We start from the raw sequence: 15770 nt of genomic DNA on the forward strand, positions 1-15770 counted from the left end.
TAAGACATGAGGAGATACTGTATTAAATTTGTGTATTAAAAAAGCCTCCCTTTGAAGCAATAGTCTCTGAACATCATGAATATCATATGTCTTGTTACCAACCACCCTGTAGATTGCCAAACATTGTAGATCATTTAACTCATGCTTCTGATCTAAATAGTGGCTAACAATGGGAGCATCTTGGTTTTTAAGTCTCACCTGGGACATATGCTCCAATATACAAGTTTTTAAACTTCTCATGGTAGACCCCACATAATATCTGGGGCAAGAATACCATAAAACATAGACCTCTCTTGTGGATTCACAACTGGTGAATTGTTTTAGTCTCCATATGAAATTGTTTATTGCGATCTTGTTAGTCTGGGTGGTGTGTTGACACACTAAACAGTTTTTACCACATTTACAGTGCCTTGACGGCAAATTAAATTTGGGCTCAAAATTTCTTATATCAGAATGAACCACCATATCCTGAATGTTGGAACTCCTTTTATATCCTATTTTAGGAAAATTAGAACACCCCTGTAAATGTGGTGGGAGGCCTGGATTGTAACAGTGATTGCAGTGCCGCTGACTGAGCATGGAAGCAACGCTTCTCCTTGGAAGAAAAGGTTGCCACTGGAAGAACCTTGGAAGAAAAGGTTCTGGTGAGCTCTCCATTGGTGAAACATCTGGGCCTTCCACTGGAGCTGGCTGGATGCTGTAGTTGCTAGGGTGACTACAATTCCTCTGCTCACCTGGGAGTCTTTGCCAGTTTGGGAAACCCTGGGAGGAGGGTTTGAGAAACTTCGTTTGGTATATTGTTTAAATGTACTCTCCTCTTCAATGTATAGGGATGCTGTTCTCCAGGTGGAGGTGAGGATCCCCTGATTTCACGGGCTCCTGCCTGCTGCCAGACAGCTGGCTGGTGGGGGGAAGCCCTGCCCCCACTGGCAGCTTAAAAGTGTTCTCAAGAGTGGTACCTTCAGTACTTTTCCAGTCATCCCCCTTTCTGCTGGCCCTGTTCTGCTGTATACTACCTGGGTCATGGTGAGTTTTTCAGAAGCATGTTTGCATGTTTCCCAAAGGCTCATTAATTTATATGTCACCTGAGTACCAGCTGCTCTTGCTGCTGCTGTGGCAGGTTTGGTTGCTTAGCTGTACTCCTAAAAGGACAGAGCACTTTTTTCTCCAGGCAGCCATAGTTATGGGGAGGGGCCTTGTGATATCAGAGGGTGGGCCTAGTGTGGTCCATTTAGCTCTAGTCCAGGGCCATTCTGACTTGTGTTACTGTTTGAGTTCTGTAGTACAGTACCCCTGTACAGGATATAACACACTAAAATTAATATCTAGGGTCTGGTTTATAAATTAGGACTCCTGGACTGAAAGGAAGGAGCAGGCAAAATTAGGAAACCAAGCAATTCCTTATGGTGGATTGCTAAGTGCAAATACTTTAATGTCAAAGGTACCTAAAATAGTTTTTTAATGGCAGTTCTTGAAATTAACTTTGAGATTTAGGCAAAGCAAGTATATTACAGAGAAATATGTACTGAAGGATTAATGTATTATTTATTTATTTACATTATAGCCCACCTGTCTCACTTGGACTCAAGGCGGATTACACAGAGTGACTTAATACAATCAATGGATGGGACATTCAGTAAACAATGCAATAGGATTATGGTTGCAGAACCACATTCCCTAATAATTTTACAATTAACTTTGTAAAACAATTAGTATAGTATGTTTCTGTTGCCAGTGTAGAAAAGCCCCCTTGATTAGTTCAGTTTTTCATAGTTTGTGGAAAGCCAGGAGAGTGGGAGCCTTCCTGACCTCCCTAGGCAGGCCATTCCATAATGTGGGGGGCACAGTAGAGAAGACGCATATACAGGCAGTTGTTGATTTTGCCCCTTTGCAGGTTAGCACCTGCAGAAGACTCTGCTCCCGTGAGTGAAGCTGCCATGGTGGAGCACAGGGGGAGAGGTGGTCTTGTAGACACGAGGGTCCAATGCCATGAAGGGCTTTGTATGTGATAGCTAATACCTTAAATTGAGCCCAGTAACTGATGGGCAGCCAGTGAAGTGTTTGCAGGATGGGAGTAATATGTGTGCTCCATCTAGCTCCTAATAATAGTTGACTCTCAGTGTTCCGCACCAACTGGAGTTTCCAGGTTGATTTTGACAGGAGACCAAAGTACAGTGTATTACAGTAGTTTAGTCTCGATGTTACTGTGGTTTGGATTGAGGGTGGCCAGATGAGTCGTATCAAGGTAAAGAGTTGATAGGCTGAGTTGGTAGAAAGCCTTTTTTGCAGCTGCATTAACTTCTCCAGTAAAAATGTTTGGTCCAGTATAACCCCAAGGCTCTTAACTGAGTCAGCAAAGGTCAGCTGAGCTCCATCAAAAGTGGAGAGCATAACGTCCTTCAAGATTTCCGCCTTCCCAACCAGCATTACCTCTGTCTTTTCAGGGTCTTGTTTCAAATTGTTTACTCATAGCCAGTTTAACACAACATCCGGGCAGCGATTCAGGACCTCTAATGCATCACCAGGGGAAATGATTAAGGATATATAGGTAGATTTATATAGATATTATCTGCACATTGATGACATCCAGCCCCAAAGCTATAGACAATTTGTCCTGAAGGCTTTACCCAGAGATTGAACAGTGCGGAGGATAGAATTGCATCCTGTAGAACTCCACAGGATGGATTCCACACTGATGGCAACTGGTCTCCAACAGCAACTCTTCGAGTCTGACCGAAGAGGGATTATTTGGATCAGTTTAGTGCACGTGCTTCTGCCTTCAAGTGTCTCAACAAGACAATATGATCTATTGTATCAAAGTCTGCAGATAAGTCCCAAAAAAGCAACAAGGAGGCATGGCCTTTGTTTATACTCAGATGAAGCTTGTCAACTAAAACTAGCAGAGTTGTCTCTATCTCATAAGCCAGCCTGAAGCCAGACTGAGTAGGGTCTAGAGTGGATGAGTTATCCAAGAAGACCTGGAGTTGGTCTGCTACTGTTCTCTCAATCACTTTGCCAAGGTAGGGCAAGTTAGAAACTGGGGGATAATTGGCCATATCAAATTAAAGAACAGACCGTTTCTTACTGATCTAAAATGATTGGTAGATATTTTTAAACCGGCATGTAAATTGTAGGATGTAGTAGTCACACAAAAGGTTACAGATTGCAGGCAGATGAGTCAGGGTTCAAAGTTCTTAGTTGTTATGAGTGAAGTAGTTTATTTTGGTAATACTTAGTGATCTGCGTTCAGGTATAATGAGTGTAAGTGTTTGGGCATAGACCAATTTGTTTAATACTGTCAGAGATCCATTTTTTATTTCTATTTGAGAGAACTGGGTTTGATTCTCCACTCCTCCACATGCAGCTGCTGGAGTCACAGTTCTCTCAGAGCTGTTCTCTCAAGCAGTTCTCTCAGAGCTCTCAGCCCCAACTACCTCACATGGTGTCTGTTGTGGGGAGAGGAAGGGAAAGGGGATTGTAAGCTGCTCTGAGACTCCAAGTGAAGGACAGGGTATAAATCCAACCTCCTTTTCTCCTTCTTCTACCATTGAGTTTTTGTCCAAATAGCAGCGCATCCCCACATTGCCAGCAATACGATGGCATCACTTTTGGTGCATGCTGGAAGTGATGTTGTTGTAACACTGGCGTAGGCCAGCAAGTTCTGTGTCAGCAAGTTCTGCCTCCTGGTTGCCTTTAGGGACTTGGGAACCATGGTTCATTAACACAAGCACATGGGGCTGGATCCAATTATAGACGAAACCCTTTGGATCTAACTCATGGATCTAAACTCGATATTTACTCTATTTTAGATATATACAGTTGGATATAAACTCTGTTTCAGAAATTGAAAGGTTCCTGTTGCTTAGAAGGGGTACGAGTGAGAAACAAGTCCTTGATCAAGAAATGGCACTTTCAAAATGGATTTCTATCTATCCCAGCTTTGATTTTTTTATTCTTCAGCCTAACTTAACATTTTGGGGAAAGGTCATATGTTGGAGACTAGCTATGTAAACCAGCCATGAAAGAATACTTTTCATAAGGCACATGTGAAGCTACCTTACGCTGAACCTGACAATTAGTTCACCACAGTCAGTACTATCCAGTCAGACTATCAGTGGCTCCTCAGGGTTTCAGGCAGAAGTCTTTCACCTTACCTACTGCCAGATCCTTTAACTGGCGATGCCAGGGATCAAACTCTGAATCTTCTGTATGCCAAGCAGACATTCTGCCACTGAGCCATGTCCTTTCCCTTGAATAGGAGAAGCTTTAAAATATGAATATAAAGGTGTATAGTCCCACTTGGACTGGTAGTTAATAGAGTTTACTTGATGTGGTTGTATAGATCCATCTCCCTATGCCTCTTTTAAATCATCAGTGATGGTTCAGGTAACTGAAAAAGTCCTCCCCCTCTCCCTCCATGCTGCATATCAGTAAGCTTCCTTCCATGCAGAGAAGGACCTGCAGAGATTTTAATAATGAAAACTCTTTCTCTCTGCTCCCTCAGGGGCAGTTTTGGGGTCTCAGTGGGCAGACAATATACCAAGCATCTTGCTTTCAGTCCTGCTTCACTAAGTTCAAATGCAGTAAGTAAATGACTTTAAAATTAACCTTACAATGAACAAATGAAGAGGTTGAGCTGTTGTAAGTCTTCATTAGGAGTAATGATCCAGCAAAGAGCAATAACAATAGATGCATTTCACCACAAAAAGCTCAAGCATCAGTTTATCTTGAATAGTCCCCCAGTTTTAAGGTAAGTAAAATGGAGAAACGGAGTTTGGCCCTCTGCAATGTGTAATGACCATATGTAGTCAGTTGTTGGTAAATAAGACATGGTATGTTTATGGATCAGGAGTTACAAGATCCTGTCCTGGAAGATCTTTCATCCTGAGTCTCAGGACATCTCCTGAGTCTCATAGAGTGCTGTGGTGCAGGTTTGTTCTAGAGTGATCATGAGTGTAATTAGTTCAAAAGCCTTGAACGATTCACTGTTGAGATGGGGGACTCATATTCAGAGAGAGGTTGCTGAACTGGCTGTGGGTGAACCCAGTCCTAGTATCTTCCCACAGTACTATGCAGGGCACCTGAGCTCTCCAAAGCTGGGAAATTCCCACACCATTCTGATATCAGGTGATGTGTATGCTGTGCTGCCCCAGCAGCACTGAAGATGAACTCTCACACTCATTCAGAAGCTGGATCATACATTAATGAGCTTTATTTGAATGCTTGAGGAGCCAAATAAAAGTATTTGAGCCTTAGTAGACTTGCAAACAGGGCAGGAATATATGCCATCTTGTGATCTGTATGTTATCTTGTGACCATCCCACCCTCATCCATCCAACTGGGAATCCAGCTGCCTGGGAGAATGGTGAGCTTATAAATACTTTAAATACATTAAATTATCTAATATTGTGAATTAGGCCTAATTTTCAATGGAGACCCAGAGAGCAGACAAAATATGATTTTTCTAGTAGGAAGTGGAATGTGCTTTAAACAATGAACTACTCTTCCCACAACAGATTCCCAAGTCTCATACATATCAGGACATGACAATATTAATGCACACAAATCAAAGTTTAACTTTGTCATTAGGTGCACTGAGAAACAGAGTATTATAAAAAAAGGGTTGCTAAGCCTCCTGCCAATCACTGCTGTTGCCCATTGGTGCTTCAAGCAGCGGTGGGAGAAAAATGCACTTTCAGCCTCTCTGCTTGCTGATATATAACTTGCAAGCAGAGAGTGTCCAGTGATTTCTAGAGTTATCCATTGCCACTTCTGGGTTGTATCTAGTAGTGATGTCAGTGATATCACGTTGGGTTGCCAGCTCTGGGTTTGGAAGTACCTGGGGATTTTGGGTGTGGAGCCTGGGAAGGGTGGTGTTTGGGTAGGGGAGGGGCCTCAGCAGAATATAATGCCATAGAATCCATCCTCCAAAGCATCCATTTTCTCCAGGGCAACTGTTCATCTGGAGATCAATTGTAATCGCAGGAGATCTCCAGTTGCCCCCTGGGGGTTGCAACACTATGCCCCCATGTCCATCCCCCCCCCCCCCCCGCCGAAACCCTCCAGCTGGTTGTCAGGCAATATTTGTAGTATTGTCATTCAGTGATTCAGCTGAGGTTTATGAATTAGAAGCTTATGAATCCGTACCTCAAAATTGATTTAATAGTGCACTTGTGTAAGAATTATTGAAGCTTATAAAATTAGTTTGCAAGGTGCATGTTCCCATCAGCCTCACTGACAGTCAGAGTTTTTTGCATTAACAATGCAAACATTGCATTAACAGAGAGACAACAAAACAGACTGAGGAAGGGAAGCTCTCTATAAGTGCCTGTATACTTCACACATTTTTAAAGCAAACGGTATCTTGGTTTATAATGTTCTGTTACAGCAATTATGCATACACACAAGCTATTATGAATGCATACATCAAACCCAAATCCCTATAATTGCAGAAAGATATATAAATTGCTAACACACTTCAGGGTAACACACTTGGTCGGTCCCTTGGGAGGACAGATGTGATGTCATTTCTAGGTCAAAGTTCACTTCCTCCAGCCCTTCCATTCCTAAATCTAAATTTGGCAACTCATGCTATTCCCCCTCACCTTTGCCTTTCATCTTATATCACTTGTAGGCTTTTGTATGTCATATTAACCCTTTTATATTTTGCTTATTTCTGTTGGTATAACTGGCCGGGATCCAGTTATGTTCCACTCAGCTGAAAAACACTCTCTAAATGTGTTGTTGAAGGCTTTTAAGTGCTAAGGAGAAAAAATTACTCTGAAGACATATAGGAGGTTGCCTCCCAATATCAGTCCCATACCCTCTCTCCATTCCCAGCTGGCTTGTGGCCTTTAGTGTCTTTACAATTTATCTTAGTCTCTCTCTAGGGTATACTATACAGCATCTATGGGATACCATCAGATAAGAGGAAAATGTAAAGCATTCACCCTCTGTAGGTACTATAAGCAGGGGTCATTTGGGGGGGGACGCGGGGGGACGCCATCCCCCCGGGTGAGGTGCGGGAGGGTGGGACCTGGAGCTCCCTGCTGGTGCCCGCTGGAAGTCGCCGCCGGCTGTGGGGAGGACACACTTCCAGTGATGTCAGGGGGTGTGGCATATGCTAATGAGTTATGCTAATGAGTCCCCCTAGCTGTTTTTCTACAAAATGACCCCTGACTATAAGAATTCCATTTCTCTAGATTTTGTGGTATATTATAGAGTCCACCCTCTAAAGCTGCCGTTTCTTCCTGGGGAACTGATCCTTATAGTCTGGAGACTAGTCCCAAAAGAATTTCAGGTCACACCTGGAGAGTGTTTTTCATTTTGCAATTCATAATCAGACTTATGATGAAAATAAAGAAAATTACAGATGAGTTAAAGTGAGTTGTTGAGAATAGAAAAGTCATGAAGGCTTGCCTCGAATTTATGAAGAACTCTTAAATATAAAGATAATTACAGAAATAAATTTCCTAAGAATAGGAAATTCCTTAGTGAATAGAACAGCAAAGTCAAATTGTGTAACACTTTTACTTTAGAGAATCTGAAAATATTTTTACTAATCTAAAAGAATAATTAAATGAAACATTGGTATATAATGCCATATTTGCATAAATTTTACCTATTCTATGACAGTGATAAATGCTGGCAATGTACTCCAAGAAATGCATATTTTCTTCATATGGGGAAGTTGAAGAATTCACATGGGAGTTACATTATTAAGAAAATGATAAATGTTTCTGGTTTTTTTAATTAGATCATGGCAGTGAAGTTTTTCTAATGACTTCAGTTCAATATTTGCTCAAAACCATGTCTCTACAAATATCTATTAAAATAACTCACAGAAGAAAACAGCATATGCATAAACATTTAATAATCTAACCAACATATCAGAATAGAGAAACCCTGTATTGGGTCCTCAGATGCTCATGAAAAAGGATGGGATTTAAATATTGTAAATATACAAGGATATGCATAGCATATATATTATAATAAACTTAAGCTGAGTAATCACCTCTGCAGGAAACAGTAGTTGATTGCACATATATTACCAGCTTCTGGAGCAAGAAGTGCTGTTTTAAAACCGCCTGTTAATATCTGACTCTCAATCCCTGCTTTTTTAATGTGAGACTAAGATGTATATAATTTTTCCTGTATTTGTATGTATTTACATTTTGCAATAAAATGTAAAGTGTTCTACAGTTCAAAAATCTTACTAGCTGCTCCATAATTATATTACTCTTTGTAATATCTGTCCTTTTTTGTTTGAATATTTTGAGTGTGATCCTGTAATAACGGGTTGCCAGGTCCTACCTGTGATCTGGTGGGGGACTCCTGGGTCCTGGACAGGATATTCTTCTGCATGTGCTTTGTGCACATGGCCTGATGACATCATCCAGAAGTGATGTCATCATGTCGCCAATGTCAGGGTGGTGACACTAGTTTTGGGGCAAAAATCTATTGTTTTTTTTTTACTTCAAAACCACAGAGTTTGCCCAAAAATGAAAACGTCACCCCCTGATGTCGGCAACATGATGATGTCACTTCCAGGTCATAAGAACATAAGAGAAGCCAATGGCTCATCCAGTCCAACACTCTGTCACAAAGAGGCCAAAAATACCAGGTCCTACGATGTCCCTGTTTGGAGGTGAGGTTTCTCCCACCAGCCAGCTGGCCAGTGGTGGATTGAATTCCCCAAAATCAGGGGAACCCCCACCTGAACCGGGGGTCTAGCAATCCTATGGTAATATTTTGTAGTAAGCCTCATTGACTGAATTTGTGTAACTTTCCAAAGGAGGTCATCAGTCCTTGGAAGCGCTAGATTTGGCATGAGAGTCTGGTGGCAGCAGAAGTTTGAGTGAAAGTGTTGTGGAATAGTGGGATGAATATGAGCACCTTTGAGAAGGAAATAGAAAGGTCTGAGAGCATAGGGAGGCAGGGAGCTTTGACTGTAGGGGGGATGGAGTTAATGAGTGACAAATGGGGAGACACAGTGGATCTTTCCAGTCGACCAGCATCCTTCCCATCCTAAGGAATGTTCCAGAACACCCCTCTTCTGCCTTATGTGCAATGCCAGGTCAGTAAGAAATAAGACCTTAACCACCTCAGATCTGATTTTGGAAAGAGGCATTTAAGTGGCTTGCTTGACTGAAATCTTGTAGGAGAAGTCAATATTTTTCTGCCCTAGTTGACGCCAGCTGGGTATATGACAAATCAGTCCCTGTTCCAAGCCTGTCACATCAGAGTGTTCCCTTACATGTGTACAGTTGCAGCAGACAGCACTGGGGGAAGATTGGAATAATCCAGTCTATTATCTACACAACTCCCAGATTTATGCAGTAAATTTTTAGATAAGAAAAGATGGAAGGGAGACAAAGCTAACTAGATAAAGATTAGAAATGAAGAGATCAGATCAAGGCAGTGCGCATTAATACCATGAAAGCATAAAACGAACAAATTTACCCTATCCCACTGTATAGTTAACACAACCATAAAGAATAAAAGTACCTGGTTAATATTACTTTGTAGCGGATTGTTGCCCAAGATGGGAACAAAAGGTATGGTGACAAAAATAGGATGGGGTATTGATAAGAAGGGAAGGATTCCCTGACTTGGTTCTTGGGGAGAGAAACTGGCTGGCTAGAAGCAGACTGATCCTGAACTGGAGAAGAGGAAGCTAAGAGAAGGGTATCCAGAGTGAATAAACATTATTCATTAAGACGGGCAAGAGGAGCAGAATGGTAGAAAATGACTCATACCTTGATTGTTGTTAAAGATGAGAAGGAGGTTTGTGAAAGTTTGTGGTTCGTGGGGTCCCACAAACCACAAACCTCCATGAACCTTTCCACTTAATGACCCAGTTTGTGATGCAGTGCAGCTTGCAAAAGCTTTTTAAAGGGTTCCCTTTAAATGGATTTTGCAAGCCATGATGCCACGGTGCCATGATACTCGACCAGGAGAAGCTTGACCCACTCAAGCAACTGAGAAGCTATAAGGAACTCAGCTGTATTCTAAGGATGGGGGGGGAGGACAACACACCCACCGAGCATCTTGGGTTATACAGCTCCTCTTGACGCTGAGAATCCTGTGACATGTAGTCTGCACAATTACAGCATGGGGAGGGGGTTTATATCGAATAGCATCTTTTAACACACTAACACACACACACACACGTGTGTTTGTGTGTGTGTGTGAGAGGGAGAGAGAGAGAGAGAGAGAGAGAACACAGAAGCAGCTGTTCTTATCATATTTTGGTAGCTGGAGCTCCCCCTTGGTGCACCAGAAGTTGTGCAGCCTGGAGGAGCAAAACTTTAGAGCTGGCAAATAGCACCCTCTGCCAACTGTCATTGCAGGAAGCGTACTACACAGCTCAAAAAAAAAAAAGCTCCGAGATCAAATGGCTTTTGGGTAGAGGACTCTGAACCCCCCCCCACACACACACACTGTAGGGAAGCTATGGCTTGACTCCTGATAAGAGATAAAAGAGGGATTTCTCACCACCCAAGTAAGAAATAGGCGAGGCTGGAGAAGGAAAGAGCTGACGCCAGAGGCAAGAAGGAGGAAAATTTCACTGTACATGTGCAGAGCAGGATTTTGGTGAGGGAGGGGAGGGCGGGGAGGAGAGGAGAGGGGCAGGGCAGGCTCAGAAGCCAGCCGGAACTGTGTTCCAGTGCGTTCCTGCCCAAAAATAGCCCTGTTCCTAAATAATAGACGTGCCTCTAGGGTTGCTTCCATATTGGATGTTAGGACTGGCTCCTCTATGATCTCTCCAAGTTGGGGTCAGTTTATATTTCTAGGGTCCCAGATACAGACCCTAAAAAAGGGGGTCCTTCCAACCCCTCCTGTGTGCACCTCTGTGTGCTGTGAGGGTGAAAGTGAGTGCAAAGGGTACTCGTCATGGGGGGAAGAAGTCATCCACCTCCTGTGTACCATAGGCTCCTGTCCCTGGCCACCAAACCCATCCTGCCAGCCCACTGGAGCCTAGCCCTAGCAGGACATCACCAGGGGTCTCAGAGCTTTCTTCTCCTGATCTGTTCATGGGACTCTCCAACTCTCCACAGAGGCAAAAGAGTTGTTAGCACTGCCCAGAGGCACCATCAATTGCTAACACTCTTTGGAGAGGAGAACTCTGACAGCAGTGATTCCGGGGGGGGGCATCCTCTCCTTCCACATCTGTTGCTGCTCCCGTCTCAAGTACACCTCTCCATGGCCCCTTCCAGCCCAGCATCAGAAAGGAACTGTGCCTCCCAGAGGGACACAACCCCCAACACTTGTCCTTCTCTGTAGGCACCTGCACCCAATCATGATGCTGCTGGATACACGTTGATGGGGTTCGAACTGGCAGAGACTGACCAAGAGAGAGATCTTGGAGTCATACTAGATAACTCAATGAAAATGTCGAGACAGTGTGCAATTGCAATAAAAAGGCCAACACTATGCTGGGGATTATTAGGAAGGGAATTGAAAACAAATCAGCAAGTATCATAATGCCCCTGTATAAATTGATGGTGTGACCTCATTTGGAATATTCTGTACAATCTGGTCACCACATCTCAGAAAGTATATTATAGCATTGGAAAAAATGCAGAAAAGGGCAACTAGAATGATTAAAGGGTTGGAACACATTCCCTATGAAGAAAGGTTAAAGCACTTGGGGCTCTTTAGCTTGGAGAAATGGTGACTGAGGGGTGACATGATAGAGGTTTACAAGATTATGCATGGGATAGAGCAGGTAGAGAAAGAAGTACTTTTCTCCCTTTCTTACAATACAAGAACTCATGGGCGCTCATTGTAATTGCTGAGCAGTCAGGTTAGAACAGATAAAAGGAAGTACTTCTTCACCCAGAGAGTGATTAACACATGGAATTCACTGCCACAGGAGGTGGCAGCGGCTACAAGCATGGACAGCTTCAAGAGGGAATCGGATAAATATATGGAACAGAGGTCTACCAGTGGCTATTAGCCACAAGGTATAGATAGGAACTCTCTGTCTGGGGCAAGTGATGCACTGTATTCTTGGTGCTTGGGTGAGGGCAACAGTGGGAGGGCTTCTAGTGTCCTGGCCCCACTGCTGGACCTCCTGATGGCACCTGATATTTTTGGCCACTGTGTGACAGAGTGTTGGACTGGATGGGCCATTGGCCTGATCCAACATTGACTTATCTTATGTTCTTAACACTTCTCCCTCATGGAGGATGTAGCCTTTGACTTTTGCTGGCTGCTGTGGTGATGGTCAAGGCTCAGATTTCCAGAGCACAAGAAAGAACCATACACTTCATGGCAGACCTCTGGAGCAGCCAGCAGGACTGTCAGGGCATGGCCCAGGCCCCAGGATGGGACAATTGTGCCACCAGGCTACAAAGTGGTTCTGCAACATGTGCAAGAAATAGATGCAGACCACATCGTGCAAATCACTGCTACCATGTCATACAGAGTAGCCTGAGGGGTGGGTGGCAGCAACATCGTCCGTGGTCACATGGTTATGGACGCTGGCACCAATATGCTGGCAGAGGGAAAGCGTGTGCACCTCAAGGGCATCGTATGCCTGGTGCACATGCTTCAGCTGGTGGTGAAGGATGCTCTGGGGCTGGGGAGCACAGTCAAGACCACCTGGGATGCTTTCCCCCCTCGAGATGTGGTCCTTGCTTGAGACTTGCCAGCATCTGGCTGACCCATTTCTTGCGAAGCATCAGGTCTGCCCATCTGCTGCCCTGCCCTGGTTAGCCCAGGCAAGACCAGTCTTATTATATCTTGGAAGCTAAGTGGGGTCGACTCTGGCAAGTATTTGGATGGGAGACCTCCTTAAAATACCAGCGGTGGGGGGTGGGGACAGGCTTTATTCGGCCACTTCTCTGAATATCTTTCATGCCCCCAGTAGGGGTCAGTCACCAGAGGTCACCATGACTTCCAGGTGCATTCTCATTCTCTCTCTCTCTCTCTCTCTCTCTCTCTCTCTCTCTCTCTCTCTCTCACACACACACACACACACACACACACACACGCAACCCCAAAATACAAAAAATAATTCTGCCCTTCTGCTGTGCAGAAGGCAGGGGGATGAGGAACTCCATCTTTGCCATGATTGCATATTTGGTGAAGCAGAAGAGTGTAGTGCAGGATGCCATCTCCTCCATGACCATCCTGCACAGGGGAGAGGAGCTCAGCCTCAGCTCCGACTGGCTGACCCTGTTCCAAAGGGTGCATGTCCTCAAGCCCTTTCAGGACACCACTGATGATGTGTTGTGTGCCCCTATGGCCAGCCTGGGGCAAGCCATCCCCTGATGTGAGGACTGGACCGGGTGCTGGCCTCCAAACTGGAGCCAGCTGTTCTTCCACAGTTCAGAGCCTTGGCCAAGAGGTTGCAGGTGGGCATCACCATCAGTTGTATCCTCTGCAATAAAGGGGAATACAAGCTGGTCTTTATTTGTAACCTCCAGATAAAAGGCAGCATTGCTCTCCTGAATGCAGAGCTCTTGCAGTGGGAGCCTGAGCTCTGCAAAGCAGTGTGTAGGCTACAGGCCAACAGACATGGCCAGAGGTAACAGTGGGTGGAAGAGGCTGGGGAGGAGGAGGAGCCACAGACCACTATCTCTGCCTCGAAGAGTCCAACCAGGGAGAGGCCCACTACAGGGTGTCAGTAGTGAAACAGAAGGTCAGAAGTAGTGGGGATCAATGTTCCCTCTAAGCTGAGTTAGTGTGAGCTAGCTCACAGTCTTTTAGCCTCCGGCTCACACATTTTTGTCTTAGCTCAGGAAAGATGGCTCCAGAGCAAACTAATTTATGCAGTAGCCAAATTGCTTGCTCATAACTTTAATGCCAGTAACTCACAAAGCAGAATTTTTGCTCACAAGACTCCACAGCTTAGAGGGAACATTGGTGGGGATGCCAGGCATACAGTGGTGGAAGATTCAGCAGAGATGATGGTGAGGGAGTGCCTTGCCAAGTCACCTGAGCCTGCAGATGCTAATTGCCTGGAGTACATCATCTGGCCTGACCTCTCTAGTGTGGCCATGAGCCCTGAGTCCATCTAACACCCAAGCCCCAGCAGGAGAGAGTAGTTCACAGTCAGGAGGGTATAAAACATGAGTCCTCAGCTGAGGCAGAGCAGCTGGCGTGAGCAGAAAAGCAGGGTGGCTCAGAGCCCTGAGTCCACCTAACACCCAAATCCCAGCAGGGAGAGAGGTTCACAATCAGGAGGCTATAAAACAAGGCATCCAGTAGCTAAGCCCCACCACTACCTAGTGTTGGTGTGACCTGTCTGGGGGTAACTCCTCCCCTGCACACTTACTGGGCTAACTTGGGGTGGTCGAGAGGGAGACTCCCCATTCTGGTGAAGCTCCTGGCTCCCTGATGGCTGCCTGATGCAGTATGGGCCTTCCCAGACTGCCAGATATGTGGGGAGGCCAAGGAAGCCAACTGACAGACTCACAACATAGTTGGGGGGGGCATGGCTGCCATGGAGGTGAGGGGGAAGGCAGAAACCTGCCCAAACTGGATAGCCACAGCCCTTGCTCTGTGGCTCTTCTCGGTTTCCAGACCTGCAAGTTCAGAACCACTGCTCTGTCCAGGCTTCACATCCCTGCTAAGCTCCCTCGCCAAACTTTGCCCTTGCCAGGCTCTGCCCTCAAATCTCCAGGAATTTCCCAACCTGTGTTGGCAAATCTATCCTTGAATCTTCCATAGAGAAGATACAGTACTTATAGAGAAGACAGCTGTGTTATTATTTGAAAATCTAGTTTGCAGTCCTATTAAAGAATAAACAGAGGACATTTTTCCTACTTTCTGTTCAGGCTTTTTCATTGCATTCGTTCCTTTTTCTTCACTTTTGTTTAGAATATAATGCTTAACTGTCAGTCCTGTCACTTCTTAGAAGCTTCAAGAGGAGAAAAAGTTTGGCTCAGTGTTCAGGTTTGGTTTATGGAGAGTTTATATAAGTAACTTTAACAATGCACAACTAGCAAAGCTGACGTCATAATCAGCAGTTTTATTTTCTCAGGCTTCAGTACTACTCCCATCTTCTAAGCATCAATAAAATAGAGATCATTTGCCATTGTAAAATTTTGGATTATGCATGCTGACCTTCTGTAAACACACTTCTAAAGCAAGCTTTCATTAAACCTAGCCAGCTTTCTTTTGTGTGTGTGTCTTGTGGATTTTGAAGGTGGGTTTTTTTTAAACAGAATGTAAACTAATTAGTATTTTAGGCTGCAACCCTGCTAGGGTGAGATCTCATTGAATAAACTAGAACTTAGATGTATAACTGAGTGCCAGGAACTGAACTTAGTATTATAAAACGGTGTTAATAACCCAGACCAATTCATAAAAATGATATTGCTATTCATGCTCCCTCTGCTGGTTCATTAGCAATGTTCCACTATTTCAAAGATTTTGTTAAAATCTGTTTTGATGAATCCAATCCAAATACAAAATCCATGTACTAATTCATTAAGGCCAGTGACATAAAGCAGCGTGTGAGCTTTTGAGTTGTCTAGAACTCTTCATTAGGCTGGACGATAAAAGATAAAAGAGGGAAGAGAGAAAGATGAGAGAGAAAGAAAAGCCAGGATTTTGAGGCATAGCGAGAAAGATCTTGTTCCCATCTTGTCTTTTCTCAAAAGGAAAGTCAACTTAGCACATAAAAGAGCCAATGACAGAAGAGTCCAGTGGCATCTAAAAGACTGGTAAAATTTATATTAGTATAAGCTTTTGTGAGCTCTCATAAGCACTGAATGTTTCCGTCCAGCCTTCCTACAGTCTTATGGGTGAAAGCC

This window comes from Gekko japonicus, unplaced genomic scaffold (genome assembly GCF_001447785.1).
Source record: "Gekko japonicus isolate JY-2015 unplaced genomic scaffold, Gekko_japonicus_V1.1 scaffold408, whole genome shotgun sequence".
Taxonomy (NCBI): Eukaryota; Metazoa; Chordata; class Lepidosauria; order Squamata; family Gekkonidae; genus Gekko; species Gekko japonicus.